Source organism: Erpetoichthys calabaricus, chromosome 1, assembly GCF_900747795.2.
Source record: "Erpetoichthys calabaricus chromosome 1, fErpCal1.3, whole genome shotgun sequence".
In the NCBI taxonomy this organism is placed as follows: domain Eukaryota; kingdom Metazoa; phylum Chordata; class Cladistia; order Polypteriformes; family Polypteridae; genus Erpetoichthys; species Erpetoichthys calabaricus.
In genome coordinates, this window is record NC_041394.2 from 108127081 (window position 1) to 108142495 (window position 15415).

General features: G+C 36.3%; 1 protein-coding gene across 3 annotated transcripts in view; it reads left to right on the forward strand.

Moving 5' to 3' along the window:
* arhgef39 (Rho guanine nucleotide exchange factor (GEF) 39) overlaps window positions 1-15415 on the forward strand; it is a 146103-nt gene that overhangs the window by 99182 nt on the left and 31506 nt on the right. The window lies entirely within an intron of this gene.

Below are 15415 nucleotides of genomic sequence, written 5' to 3' on the forward strand. Positions count from 1 at the left end.
GATTTTATATCATCCCATGCTTCCACCAACCAGTAAATAACATCTTTTATATTTATTTTTTTAATGCTCTCAGTAACACTTTTGCCATTCTCATGGTCTTCAAGGAGATTTTTTAAAAGTTGCCATCTGTAGTTTTGTTTCAAAGTCTCCAGTACACCTTGATCTAGGGGCTGCATAAGTGAAGTGACATTAGGAGGCATTAAAAGAGCCCTGATGTCACCAAAAACTAGTTTGCATTCATCTGGGTGGGATGGAGCATTATCTAGTATTAGAAGTGATTTATGTAGAAACTTTTTCTCGTTCAAAAAATGTATTATGCTGGGAACAGTCTTCATGAAACCATTTTTTAAACAAAATTGAATCCAACCATGCGCTTCTTTGGTTTCTATAGTTAACTGGCAGATTATTTAAATTTACATTTTTTAAGGCTCTGGGTTTCTTTGATTTTCCTATGAGAGTTAATTTAAGTTTATGCCTACCTGATGCATTTGAACAGGCCAATACCGTCACTCTCTCCTTGCTTTGCTTGTACCCAGGTGCTGATTTTTCTTCTCTCGCTGTAAGTGTTTTGGTTGGAAGCATTTTATAATTTATGCCCATTTCATCACAGTTCTAAATTTGATCGAGACTTTAATCTTTGCCACTTTAGTGGTAAACCCTTCTATTTCTTCAGTACAAGCTGACAGTTTCTCCCCAGTAATGTTTAACTGTCTAACTCCAAACCTTTTTTTCCACCGGTCCAACCAACTAGCACTAGCTGTGAATTCTTCTTCCCCTTCTTTGAAATGCTTATGAAATTCTAAAGCCTTTGCTTGTAATATCGGTCCAGAAATTGGGCTGCCTTTTTCTCTCATCTGACTATACTACAAAAACAGAGCTTGCACGATTTTTTCAAATTCTCCTTTCTTCTTTGTTTTTCTTTCTGTATTTTCACATCTTACCGAAGTTCTTTCTAAACACCATTTTTCATTTTCCACTCTTTCTCATCCAGTCACCTACTGTCACTTCACCAACACCCAAGTCACTAGTCACTTTTTTTTTATTGTTTCACCCTTATCCAAGCGCTTAATCGCATTCCACTTCACCTCTAAGGGCACAATGGCACACTTCTGCTTCCCACTCATGATAACTTTTACTTTGTGGCTTGATAACATTAAAACTTGAATAGAATAAAAAAAAAATCGCACAAAAAAATACAACGTACTGTACATAGAACTGCAGCTTAATTAACACACTACACCTGACAACTGAGGCTACAGCCACACTGAAGGCGATTTCCAGCAATAAGTGACATCACATGCGTGAGCAAGAAAAATACACAGTTTGTATGAAATGACCCGGCCGCACAAAGAATTTTAGCCAGTTATGGATTAATCTGATCCTTGTTAAAAAGGTAATTAGTTTGTGACAATGTATGGAAAAATAGTGCTGTGAATCCCTGTGAATATGAAGAATCCAGTGCTGAATTCCGACATTCATTTGCTTGAGTTGAACTGGTTTGGTACAGCCACCACATAAGTATTTGTACCTTGGATAATACAGAACCTCGGTAAATCGGGACTCATATAATCAAGACTGTACTGTACTTGCATCAGTTCATGATATGACCTCCTCAACTCCCGAGTGGCATGTATGTGTGATTTGTCATGGAATCCACCAATTTTGAACAGTCTTTGAGGATTTTAAGATCTCTGACTTGAATTAGAGCCTGAATTATCTTTTCCATTATTGTACAGTCTATTCCACAAAGTCATTGCTTACAAATTGAGCACAAATTTTCAATTGAGTTCAGATCAGAACTCCAGTATGATTATTTGATTCCCAACGAAAAATTTCTTCACTTGTTTCAATGTGAGACACAGGACAAGATCTTGTTGAAAAACACCAGATCCGTCTGGAAATATTTTTTTCAGTTCTGGAACAACTTTTCAATGGACAAGTTCAATATATTGTGGTGATCACATCATATTGTCAACTGGATGCAAGCAACCAATTCCATAATAGCTGAAGCCACCCCAAAACACCTTTTGTGGGTGTTTCACATGATATTACTCAACAAAATCACTTTCTCATTTAATTAAAAAGCTGAAATTTGGTAGGACTGTTTGTCTAAGGCATAGATGCTAAGAAAGGACTTTATATGATTATTTAGGGGTAACCCCTCAGACCCCCTTGACAGAAAATTGAATACCCAAAAATCACAAAAATGCTTTGATGGATTGATTGAAATTTGGTGATGTTATAGAAAAAAGAAAATTAGCCAACCATTGTTGAATACTTATTCAGGGGTCCTTGAGGACCATAGTGGCTACAGGTTTTTGTTCCAACCAAACAGCTTAATTAGAAACCAATCTCAGACCTTATAGATTTTATGGCTTGTTAATCTGCAAAGCTAGGTTTTCATATCACAGATTTTTTTTTTCCAAGGATATCATACAAATGATTTGAAGCCTAAAATGGATCATTTTAAGTCTGTCACATTTTTCTCTTAAGTGTTTTATTAAACCGAAAAGCGTATGATGAACCTACACAGGTGTAAATGGAAACAAGTTAGATGGAGAACTGTCGGCTTTTGTATCATTTGCATCTTATTGCTAATAAGGAGCCATTACAAACAGTGAATGCAGCTGTTTAAGACTGAAATAAGCAATTAAGGGTGGGGATCCTTAACAAGCAAGATCACTAGAAAGAAGCATCAAAATGTCACTTAAACAATAAGTGTTTCATCGGCAATTGACTTCTCATTAAGAATCTGGGTTAGAACAAAAACTTGCAACCCTCCAGGACCAACGCTGCCCACCCCAGTCTTATATGAATGAGAGATTTCAGTTTTTGATTTTTAATACATTTATAAACCTTTCTGAAAATGTTTTTATTTTGTTATTGGTTATTGAGTATAGATTGTAAAAATTTGAAATTATCCACTTAAAATGCAACATAATACAGTGTGCAGAAACTTAATGTGTCTGAGTACTTTCTGAACCTTCTATAAACAACATTTATTTATATAGCACATTTTCATACAAATAATATAGCTCAAAGTGCTTTACATGATGAAGAAAGAGAAAAAAGACAAAATAAATATGAATTAAAATTACGGAACACTAATTAACATAGAATAAAAGTAAGGTCCGATGGCCAGGAAAGACAGAACAAACAAAAAAAACTGCAGACGGCTGGAGAAAAAAATTAAATCTGCAGGAGTTCCAGGCCACGAGACCGCCCAGCCCCCTCTAGGCATTCTACCTAAGATAAATGACCTCAATCAGTCCTCATTGTATTCAGGATTCTCATTCAAGAATTGGATGATGATGGTCATGTGGACTTCTGGCCTTTAATCCATCAATGTAGGAACATCACGGTGCTTTGATTAGGTGGTGGTGACGCAGATCGCCACCACAGAAAACCAGAAAAAGAATCAGAAGAGAAAGTAAGAGTTAGTATGGATTTTGGAGCCACCATGAATAATAATGATAATTAATTGAAAATACCGAGAATCAGGATTAAACTAAGATGAAGCTATGAGAAAGCCATGTTAAAGTAATGTGTTTTCAGCAGTGTTTTTTTTAACACTAGAATTACCAGAGTCTACGAAAAAACTCGTAGATCCGGCCCACCTTAAAACCATTCGCACCTCTCCGCCAGTGTTTTTTTGTCCTCTAAATGTGCCAATAAAAGCAAGCTGCAAGCAGCCGGCTATTCCATCCCCCCACCGACTTAGAACATGCACGAGCATCTCCCAGCTCATGCCTTGATTGATTATCTGGGAGTGAAGTGGAGTTTTAGAGTGGAAATAATAGATCGTTATTTGGAACACACGCATTTCATGTGTGTTCCGTTTCTACAGTAATCTGTGTAAACACATTGTTTAAACAGAAACTTTTTCATATTTTAGTAATAAATGTTACAAAATGTAGGCATAAACTATAGAATGTGTGAAGCAGCATGAAGTCCAAACATCAAATAAACACTTTCACAAAAGGTTCAAGAACAATACAACAGCTTCCGTGGCGTAGCGGTAAGATTTGCTGTCTCAAAGCGCAGCAGGCTTACTGTTCATCAGAGACCTGAGTTCGATTCCCCGTTGAGGAGAAAGTGTTCTTTTTTTTTTTTTTTTTTTTTTTCTTTTTAACCTCAAATGGACATAAAATTTATAAATTGGTATGTACTATCAGTTAATGAGATCATTATATTTTCATGTGGGATGCTCCTTTTAAAATATTTTTTAACAATTGAGACTGCAATTAACATGAACAAGTGTCCTTATAACTGTTATTTTTAAGATCCATAACACAAAGACAGACAGAGCACTGCATAATAGAGAGACAAACCAAGTGTATGTGTGTACTGTATAATATTAACAAAAAGAGCAGCTTACTACTGAAAACAGCAAATATAGGACACTTGATCACACTTGGTTTGCGTCTGTACTTGCGCTGTTTCTTAGAGTTAGATCGGAGGTGGGGGGGATGTTAGAGCGCATAGGTTTATTCAGTGCTGCAGGATCAACGCACATGTTGATCTTTTTTTTCTTTCAGTAATAGCGCCACCATAATCCACACCTGATCTGACGCTGTTTGTTTTCAAATGATATTGCATTAGTGCGATGATGTTTTCACATATATTGTCTCTTTCTTTCAGGTGTGTAATAGGAACCACAGCATAGAGAGAAGCATGTACATTGTAACAGGTACACACATTGTAAATATAGGAAAGACGATCCTTGCGTGTGTGTGTGAACAGTTAACATTTGAATCTGATGATTGCATATAGCGCTGAACTTACTGCTCTGTACTATTCTATCCTCTGCCTGTCCTGGAGTACAAAAGAAACAGCATACAGCAACATGTGGGGACTGGCAAGATCAGGGAAAAAAAACACGCAGTCACTGATTACAAACCACAAGATGTTATGCGAATGAATATGAATAATGTTGCATCCGTGCCACAAAGTTTTACGAAATTGACTATACAGGTCATAAAACGAATAATTCCAAATATCATATATACCTACGTCTGTATTTTTGTTTTTTTGACATCATACACCATAAGGTGCACACTAATTCAGCATGAGCAGGGACACTCAATAAAACTGAATAAAAAAAAAATCAAGTGACGGTGAGATACGAAGAAGGCAGATTCACCAGCGTTTGTGTGTCAGCTTTTTTCCCTCCAGATGAGAGAATGTCCAGTTCCATTGTCTCAAAACACCACTCACATCTCCAGTTATTCCGTTTCAAATGAAAAATAACAGCGTCAGATCCCTTTGGGAATGGCGGTAGTATGTATCGTGATCGTGATTTAGAGAGAATAAAAGTTAAAAAAAATAAAAAAAACTAACTTTTACAAGTCCTATAAATGCACACCGTGTGTTACAGATGCAAACCATATGTATGTGTAACTGTATAATATTAACAAAAGGAGCAGCTCACTACTGTAAACGGCAAATGTTTTCAAGTGTTTACTTGATCTTTGGACTTCAGGCTTCATACATTATATAGTTTATGCCTACATTTTGTCATTTACTACTAAAATATGAAAAACATTTGTTTTAAAAATGTGTTTACACAGATTACTGTAGAAACGGAACATACATGAAATGCGTGTGTTCCAAATAGCGATCTATTATTTCCACTCTAAAACTCCAGCACTTAGTCACTCCCAGATAATCAAACAAGGCATGAGCTGGGAAAACTTAGTGAACATTCTGCGGCAGTGGGGGATGGAATCGCCGGCTGCTTGCTGCTCGTGTTAATCGGCACATTTAGAAGACAAAAGAGAGGTGAGAACAGTTTTAAGGTGGGCCGGATCTACGAGTTTTTTCGTAGACTCTGGTAATTCTGGTGTTAAAGTGCTCCACTATTAGTCTGGAGAATTCCTATTGGCAAGCTATTCCAAATTTTAGGTGCATAACAGCAGAAGGCCGCCTCACCACTTCTTTTAAGTTTAGCTCTTGGAATTCTAAGTAGACACTCATTTGAAGATCTAAGGTTATGATTTGGAGTGTAAGACATTCTGAAATATAAGATGGAGCGAGATTATTTAAGGGTTTATAAACCATAAGCAGTATTTTAAAGTCAATTCTAAATGACACAGGTAACCAATGTAGTGACATCAAAACTGGAGAAATGTGCTCAGATTTTCTTTTCCTAATTAAGATTCTAGCAGCTGCATTCTGCACTAGTTGCAATCGATTGATGTCTTTTTTGGGTAGTCCTGAGAGGAGTGCGTTACTGTAATCTAGTCGACTGAAAACAAAAGCATGAACTAATTTCTCAGCATCTTGCAATGTTATAAGAGGTCTAACTTTTATTATATTTCTTAAGTGAAAAAAATGCTGTCCTAGTGATCTGATATGTGATTTAAAATTCAGGTCAGAGTCAATAGTTACCCCTAAATTCTTTACCTCCGTCTTGACTTTTAATCCTAATGCATCAAGTTTATTTCTAATAACCTCATTATATCCATTATTGCCAATTACTAAAATTTCTGTTTTCTCCTTATTTAGTTTGAGAAAATTACTACTCATCCATTCAGAAAAGTAAGACATTGTATTAGTGAATCAAGAGAGTCGGTGTCGTTAGGTGCTATTGATAAATACAGTTGTGTGTCATCAGCATAGCTGTGGTAGCTCACGTTATGCCCCGAGATAATCTGACCTAATGGAAGCATGTAAATCGAAAAGAGCAGCGGACCCAGGATAAAGCCTTGTGGAACACCATATAGAATAGCATGTGTCTTTGAAGTATAATTACGACAACTAACAAAGAATTTTCTACGTGCCAGGTTGGATTCAAACCAATTTAAGACACTGCCAGAGAGGCCTACCCATTGACTAAGGCGATTTCTAAGAATGTTGTGATCAATGGTATCAAATGTGGCACTCAGATCTAAGAGAATGAGAACAGATAAACGGCCTCTGTCTGCATTTACCCGCAAGTCATTTACTACTTTAATGAGTGCAGATTCTGTACTGTGATATGTTCTGAAACCCGACTGAAACTTATCAAGAATAGCATGTTTGAGGTGATCATTAAGCTGCATAATGACTGCCTTCTCTAGAATTTTTACTTAAGAAAGGCAGGTTAGAAATAGGTCTAAAAATTTAAAAAGCAGAGGAGTCAAGATTATTTTTCTTGAGAAGGGGTTTAACTACAGTAGTTTTAAGACAGTCTGGGAAGACTCTCGTGTCTAAAGAGTTTACTATGTCAATAATATTATCAATTAGCAAATACCAGAACAGCATTAGAACTTTTACCAGCACCACGAGTATTTATAAGAAACCTCACAGGAAGCTTTAAATAAAATGCTCTTGTTATTAAATCATACAAACAGCATGGACAAAATATTTGTTTAGGAAGTGCAGGACAATGTAACACCTGAGCCCCACCATCCCTATTTTTAACATTGATTCCTCAACCTGTTGGTGTCATACTTTGCCCATTGCTGTATCCCTTCAGATGCATCTCACTTGCAGTTTGTCTCTAGCTATGGCAAGCATAAATGTGATGTAGTTAATACCTATATTTATATAGGTTTTTGCCGTCATTGTTTATTCAGCAATAGAGATTTTTTTTATATTTTTAATCCCAGCAAAATGTTTGACAGGGCTGTGTCTAGCAATTTAGAATTATTGAGAAGGTTTGAATTTTAACCTTAAAATTATTATGACATTCTTGTCTCTGTGAATTTATTTCTTTCCTTTTTGACTGTGCCACCTTATCATCTGGATGTTAGTGTCATAAGTATGAATCAATCATTAAATTATTTTGCTCCACTGCCATTAACTTTTAAACACAACACTATAGCATTTTTTTTGTAAGTGACACTATAGCATATATAGAGTTGCAGTCATGAGTCATGTGATTGGCTGTTTGGAGAAGTAGTTTGTGTGCATTAATTAGCAGGTGAAACTAATAAAGGCGCCACTGAGTGAGTGTATGTGTGTTTTCTTAGTCAGTATTACTAATTTAGATGAGGTAGCCTGCCAGTGAATCTGACAGTGGATAATTGATCACTTATAAGAGTATAGTCCAGATAATTTTTGCATTTAAAAGTGTTGACCGATATAAGGAAAAAAGTTAGCATGCTAAGTTAAAGAAATGTAGATCTCCATGTCATACAAAGAAAAAACAAACAAAATATTCGCATATGTACTCTTCCTGACTGTTAAATTCGCAGGCTGCAGTTTTATATCAACGTGTAACACTAGATTTTGGTACTGTCACCCGAATTTTTGAAATACAAGTTTTGCCATTTTACAGTGGGACTTAATATATGATCAGATACAATATACATTTCATATTGTTTATGAAGACATTTAATAAATGCATGATTAAGTTAGCAGTGGTCCAGGGGTTAGCATTGCTTCATTACAGCTCCAATACCATTCTAGCCAACTTCTTTGTGGTATTTGCATGTTCATCCTGTATTAATGTTGTTTTTCCCAATATCTCAAAGCCCTGTGTCTTATGATATAGTAGTGAGCAGTATGCATTTTAAGAGAACTGTCCTACCAGTGTGCTAAACATTAATGAAAAATCTTGCAAACGTGTAAACATATAATGTGCATGTGAAAGATAAGAGAGAATGTGATATTGTGACTGTGTTTTAATGTCTTATGGTTAATATTTTAAAGGTAATATGTTTGTATATGGACTTGTATGTGAACTGTGTGTATGTACTTGTATATGGACTTGAATGTGCACTGTCCTATCATAAGCACTGGAGAGAGGAGGGCAAAAATGATAAGAATGTAGATAATAATTCAATAATATTAAAAATAATAATTCTCAAACTGACGTAGAATAGGAAAGACAGAATTGGCAAAATGAAATTAAATAACTGTAGACTTTAAATGCACTACTAAAGACTGACTTAATTCAAAGTATAAGCATCTATCCAGTGAGCTTACATTAAAATTTGTTTTAAAACTTCGCAAATCCCATTCTCTGTTGTCCAGCACAATTAATGATTCTAGCCTTCACATTTACTCCTTCTCCTGCTGCACTAAAAAAGTTCTTCATAGCTATAAAAACTGATATTGTGTATCATTGGAAAATAATATTGTTACCTGCATACATTAGTTTGATTTAATTAAATGTTTGATGTTATAAGACTAGTCAGTATAGTTCAAGGGTCCAAATATAATTTAAATGTTTACAGTTCATGAGTCTGCAATGTTTAAATAAATAAAGTTACATAAAATGCCACCCTGACTAAAGTGCTGGCTGAGGCAATTGCACTGGCCCTGGATTTTAGGCCATACTATTGATAATGATATTGATTTGTGGGCAGTAAAGATGATCGATTACCAATACATACTGTACTGATATTGCTGGTGTGTTTTTAAGGGTTAGGTTCTCTTAAAATAAATCTAAATAAAAACATTCATCTCCTCCCCGCTCCTCAGGTTGCAGCGAGTGATACATGAAGGATTTTAAGTTACATTTTGGCAGTTTAAACAAGCTATTCAGTTAAAAACAAACATAGCAGGATGATTTGCATTTACTGTAAAATAAACTCTCTTATCAAGTAATTGCTGAAGTTTACAGAGGATAGTCTTTATGTACTGTAAAGCCAAACCCCAGCTCTTTGGAAAGCTGACAAACTGAGCACTTTAAAAATCAAACTGAATAACAACCTGTACTTCACTTTAATAAGAAAACAGATGCTGAAATAGTGACGAATGTTCATCCACAAATTCTCACAATTTAAGTGCTTTATGAAGCAATCGCTGCAGTATTCAGATGCAGATGTATAACCACTTAAAAGCTAAACTACTGCTGTTTTTTTCTTTATCTAACTGGATAAATGCCTGACCTTTGAAACAAGGATGATCTTAGCTATAAAGTGAAAACATGCACACTTAGATTAAACTGTACAACAGCTATTTGGTAGGGGTGAAGACTTAAAATAACATGGGAAAATTATGAACTTGAAGCAAAGCGGTAAGTAAACAAATTACTTAATGCATCCTTTGTAAAAATGTGCATTATTGTCTCAGTATAATGAATGCTGGTGAAGTTTAACGTTTGTAAGCACATGGAAATGTTTAGCGTGTACATTGTTAACCCTCAATTTGTTACCTATTATGCATATCAGTCAAGAGGAGTGGCTTTTCAAACTGCAGTCTTTTATCCTAGAAAAATAATGTAATAAATGTGTTTTGCTTGTTTTATGTTTCAACAACATAATACTGGTGCAAGTACAACCGATACTGATATGAATGTATAGACCAAATATCTGCCTGATATATTGATCCCCCAATATTATCAGTTTGGTCATAGTTGAGATGGAGTATGGTTCCTTCCAACCCAAGGAAAGAACATAGTGAATTTACAGTAGTTAAATGATGAATGGATGGATTGTTATTTAGGTTTCAAAAGTCTTTGAATTTTCTTCCGCAATCTTTCACCATGCCCTATACACACCTTTGTTTAAGTAATGGGAAATCTCATGTACTAATGTACTAAAGCATGTAGTAATATTGTAGTCAAACAAGGCTTCCAACTATATTACGGAGTGAAAAGTAAATGTCCAGTTTCATTGCGAATTTATGGAAATGGGGCATATAAAGTCTCACAGGCAAAGGGCTGCAGCGCTGTCATCTGTGAATATTCAATATTATTCTTAATTTGTGGCACACCCTCCTTAGGTATACCCATTACACTCAAAACTTTAATTTCTTTAGTTTATTTAATTTCTTTTATGTCTGTACAACCTGTGTTACCTGTCTAAGTCGGGTTGAAATCAATGGAGACCTCAGCATTAATGTTTGCAGTGCACCATGCATATGTCTGTTATTTGCCATTTGGTATGGGATTTATAAAAAGCAGTGTTAAGGTTTGTGATGCACAATCTATTGGAATGAGAGTGACATAGTAACTGGACAAACACACTGTCAGATACACAGACGCTTATCCTACTATTAAGGTGGGTTTGCTTTTTTTTTTTTTTTTTATCAGAGTTGGAAAAATTGGTACTCTGGACCAATCTCTGGACACCCAGGACTACCAGTTTTTAATCCTGGACAATCAAGCTACAAACTTGCAAAGCTCAGCATCTTTGGTCAACACAGTATTTTCTTAATCACTCTTTGATCAAAATAGAAAATCCTAGTCTTCATTTGTAACCTTTCAAGACAACTACTTATTGTGTGCCAGACTACCGTAAGACTGTCTAAAACCTGGTTTATACTTAATGCGTCCGCAGTATTTTCAAGTGCAGCACAGTAAAAGTAGCCTCTGGGATTTTGCTGTCTGGTGCACATGGAATCTTTTTCTAGTTATGTGATAATGTGGGCTTGGTGCTGTGTAATGAAAATGGTGAATTTCCAGGAGAGGCTGGATAAGTGGGTGCCAGAATGATGAACGAATGGCTGAATATGACACAACAGGTCTTCAAAGAACAAAGACATGCAAAAATATGTAAAGTGCATCTTTTCATCATATAGGTCATCCACTTACAGCAATATTGTATTCTGACCTTTGTTCGCTGCTTTTGGTTAATTGATCTGCACGCACACACAGATGCACACACACTAATGAACAATACATAGCAAAATTTGTTTAGCACGTCTGTAAAGCAAACAAGAAACAATTGTGTTGGCTGTAAAGCAACTGTTTCATTGAATGTAAGAATGCCAAAAGTTTGTTATATCATCTCGTCATTTACCACGATATAAATAAAAGTAATACTTAATGCATATTTTGTATATCATAATTACAAGAACCATTATGACAAAAATAAACAGAAAATACGTTTTTCAAATTTTTTTTTGCACATCGAATATGGTTGATATTCCACAAAGTAGCCATGAATGAAGGGAGGCAACAGCATCATAGTCAAGTTAGAAAATGTACTGTGCCCTTTGTAGATAGCAGCTAGAAAACATAATAAACAGGTCCTTTATTTTCAGGCAAAACTAATTTTAGGATTGAAATGTTGAGAAAGCATATGAACATTAGACTGTTTACCATTCAGCCTTGAATGTTCACCAAATGCTGATGCAGTGCTGATTTATTTCATGAAATGTACAACTTGGAAAAAAAATTGTAGAATGCTGCTGACAAGGGCTTGCTATGGCAAGCTTAGAAAATGGCCTCAGATATTCAACAACCTGTTGATGGCCTGAATATTCCAACAGTGCTCCTGTAACAAATTTGTTTAAATATTTAGCTTTATGTAATGGATGTTAACCATTTGAAATCAGAGGGCAATACTCCATTACAAACAGATCTTGCCTAACACAGTCACAGAAGAATCTCATTCAAAAATAATATGTTCACCATTAAGAATATGTTCTTTGGGCACATAACATGTTTACTGGAGGTTTGCAAATGCTCCTTACTATTAGCTCAAACACTGCACAGTGTGAAGATGCCTTTTCAGGCCTAAACCTCATCTTTACTAACATAAGGACCCTCTTAATGGTCCAAGCATGACACATTTTAATGCAGCTCTATACATAGATTACTGACCATGGTGAACTAAAGGTGTATGACACTGTAAATAACATACTGCACCTCAGAATAACCCAGAAGGTCAGACTAATGAAGATTTTGAAAGAGAAATTAGTTGGTGGGGTCTAAATCAGGTCTGAAAACAAAATCTGAGAATACAATATTAATGCAGTATTTGTTTATTTTTAATAAAATATTTTTTGTACATTGACAGAAGACGACACATCAACATTATATAATCCTTTAAAATTCATCTGTTTGCTAAAATGTTCTCTCCATTATGCCAATTGTATTAGTATTATAGTAGAAAAGTGCTATACACTAGTGTACAGCAAAACTTTACAAACAAACTTTGCTGTCGAAAGTTGCAGGTAACCATCCACCCCATATATAAAGCCGGGCTACCAGAAAGTGTACCGAGACTGCCAGGTTAACAAAGCTGATAGTCCAGCAGACTACCACATCCATTTACAATTTGTCCACCCCAGTAATATTTTATACTTCTTCTTACACTTGTACTCATCATTCTGTGCTATCATTTTTACTATCATTTTAGTCCTGTTAATTTATTTTTCTTTAACAAGTTGAAACCAATGCCTTTCCCATAGTCATTATTTCCCTATTAAATATATAACTATGATTAATTAATTAATTTGCTTGAATATCTTGTGTTACCTTTTAGATTAAGTGGTTTGTAATGAATTTAGTGTTTGGTACTCTGTGATGGGAACTGAAAAGGGACTGTACAGTAATATAAAAAGTAAAAAAAAAAAAATTTCTTGCTGGGTTCTTGGTTAGTGAGCCATTCAGTGTTGCAAAATCTGTTCTGGACCTGTGTTTTAACGAGCGTGAACCTAAACTTGCTTATCAATACTGTATTCATTTTTTTACACTCTCATGTGTTTTTTCTTGCTGTTCTCTTATAACAAGAATATAGCTTTTCCTTTGTTTTCATGGTTTTCTGACAAAGAAGGGCACTATTTGCTATCATAAATGGAAATTAGTATTATTTTTCTATATTTTATGATGTGAATGATTCTCACGATTGCTGATAATTTGGACTTTTTACACCATTTCTTACACTGACTTGTTCTTTCCCAAATATTAACCCTTTGCAGTCGTATTTAATTTTCAACGTCACGCTACATTAGTCGTAATTAATTATTGAAAAAACGCCAATAATTACAGCAGTTATTTTTTTCAAGCTCGTAGGAATAACACAGGCCACTTTTCTCGACCAGGCGACTGTGCAAATCGGTCAGAAACTTGCAGGGCCACCAGCGGTGGCCTGACGACCTATAGCGCACTTTTTACTAAGGCCAGTTTTCTGGCCTAACGACCGCAAAGGGTTAATCTCATGTACAAACCTATATGGTTTCTCCTAACTTTTCTGTGTTAGAAATTACAAAATATTTCTGAATTTCATCTGTCACCAAATAGCCTGAGCCCATTATACTTTGTTGTCTACTAGTATTTTCTATATTTAATAATCAAATGTCACATTTTATAGTCTCACGTGCCATACTTAACAATGGGTTTCAATCCCCAAAGTGTTTCTTGACTAGCATGTCTATGTTGTTGAGAAAGTTACGAGTTGTGTCAATCCAGTACATGAAGCTGTCCATCCATTGCACACTTTGCAGTAACCACGCATAGATACCAACCTTTAGTGTGACTTTATGGGGCACAGTGAAGTGTGTACATTACATTCAGATTTCTGTTTCTGTTCAGTAGTGATGATGCATTTTAATATTAATGATTTTGGTTTAAGTCAATGTTTGGGATTTTACCCTATACAGTGCATCCGGAAAGTATTCACAGCGCACCACTTTTTCCACATTTTGTTATGTTACAGCCTTATTCCAAAATGGATTAAAGTCATTTTTTTCCTCAGAATTCTACACACAACACCCCATAATGACAACGTGAAAAAGTTTACCTGAGATTTTTGCAAATTTATTAAAAATAAAAAAACTGAGAAATCACATGTACATAAGTATTCACAGCCTTTGCTCAATACTTTGTCGATGCACCATTGGCAGCAATTACAGCCTCAAGTCTTTTTGAATATGATGCCACAAGCTTGGCACACCTATCCTTGGCCAGTTTCGCCCATTCCTCTTTACAGCACCTCTCAAGCTTCATCAGGTTGGATGGGAAGCGTCGGTGCACAGCCATTTTAAGATCTCTCCAGAGATGTTCAGTCGGATTCAAGTCTGGGCCACTCAAGGACATTCACAGAGTTGTCCTGAAGCAACTCCTTTCATATCTTGGCTGTGTGCTTAGGGTCGTTGTCCTGCTGAAAGATGAACCGTCGCCCCAGTCTGAGGTCAAGAGTGCTCTGGAGCAGGTTTTCATCCAGGATGTCTCTGTACATTGCTGCAGTCATCTTTCCCTTTATCCTGACTAGTCTCCCAGTTCCTGCCGCTGAAAAACATCCCCACAGCATGACGCTGCCACCACCATGCTTCACTGTAGGGATGGTGCCAGGTTTCCCCCAAATGTGACGCCTGGCATTCACACCAAAGAGTTCAATCTTTGTCTCATCAGACCAGAGAATTTTCTTTCTCATGGTCTGAGAGTCCTTCAGGTGCCTTTTGGCAAACTCCAGGCGGGCTGCCATGTGCCTTTTACTAAGGAGTGGCTTCCGTCTGGCCACTCTACCATACAGGCCTGATTGGTGGATTGCTGCAGAGATGGTTGTCCTTCTGGAAGGTTCTCCTCTCTCCACAGAGGACCTCTGGAGCTCTGACAGAGTGACCATCGGGTTCATGGTCACCTCCCTGACTAAGGCCCTTCTCCCCCAATCGCTCAGTTTAGATGGCCAGCCAGCTCTAGGAAGAGTCCTGGTGGTTTCGAACTTCTTCCACTTACAGATGATGGAGGCCACTGTGCTCATTGGGATCTTCAAAGCAGCAGAAATTTTTCTGTAACCTTCCCCAGATTTGTGCC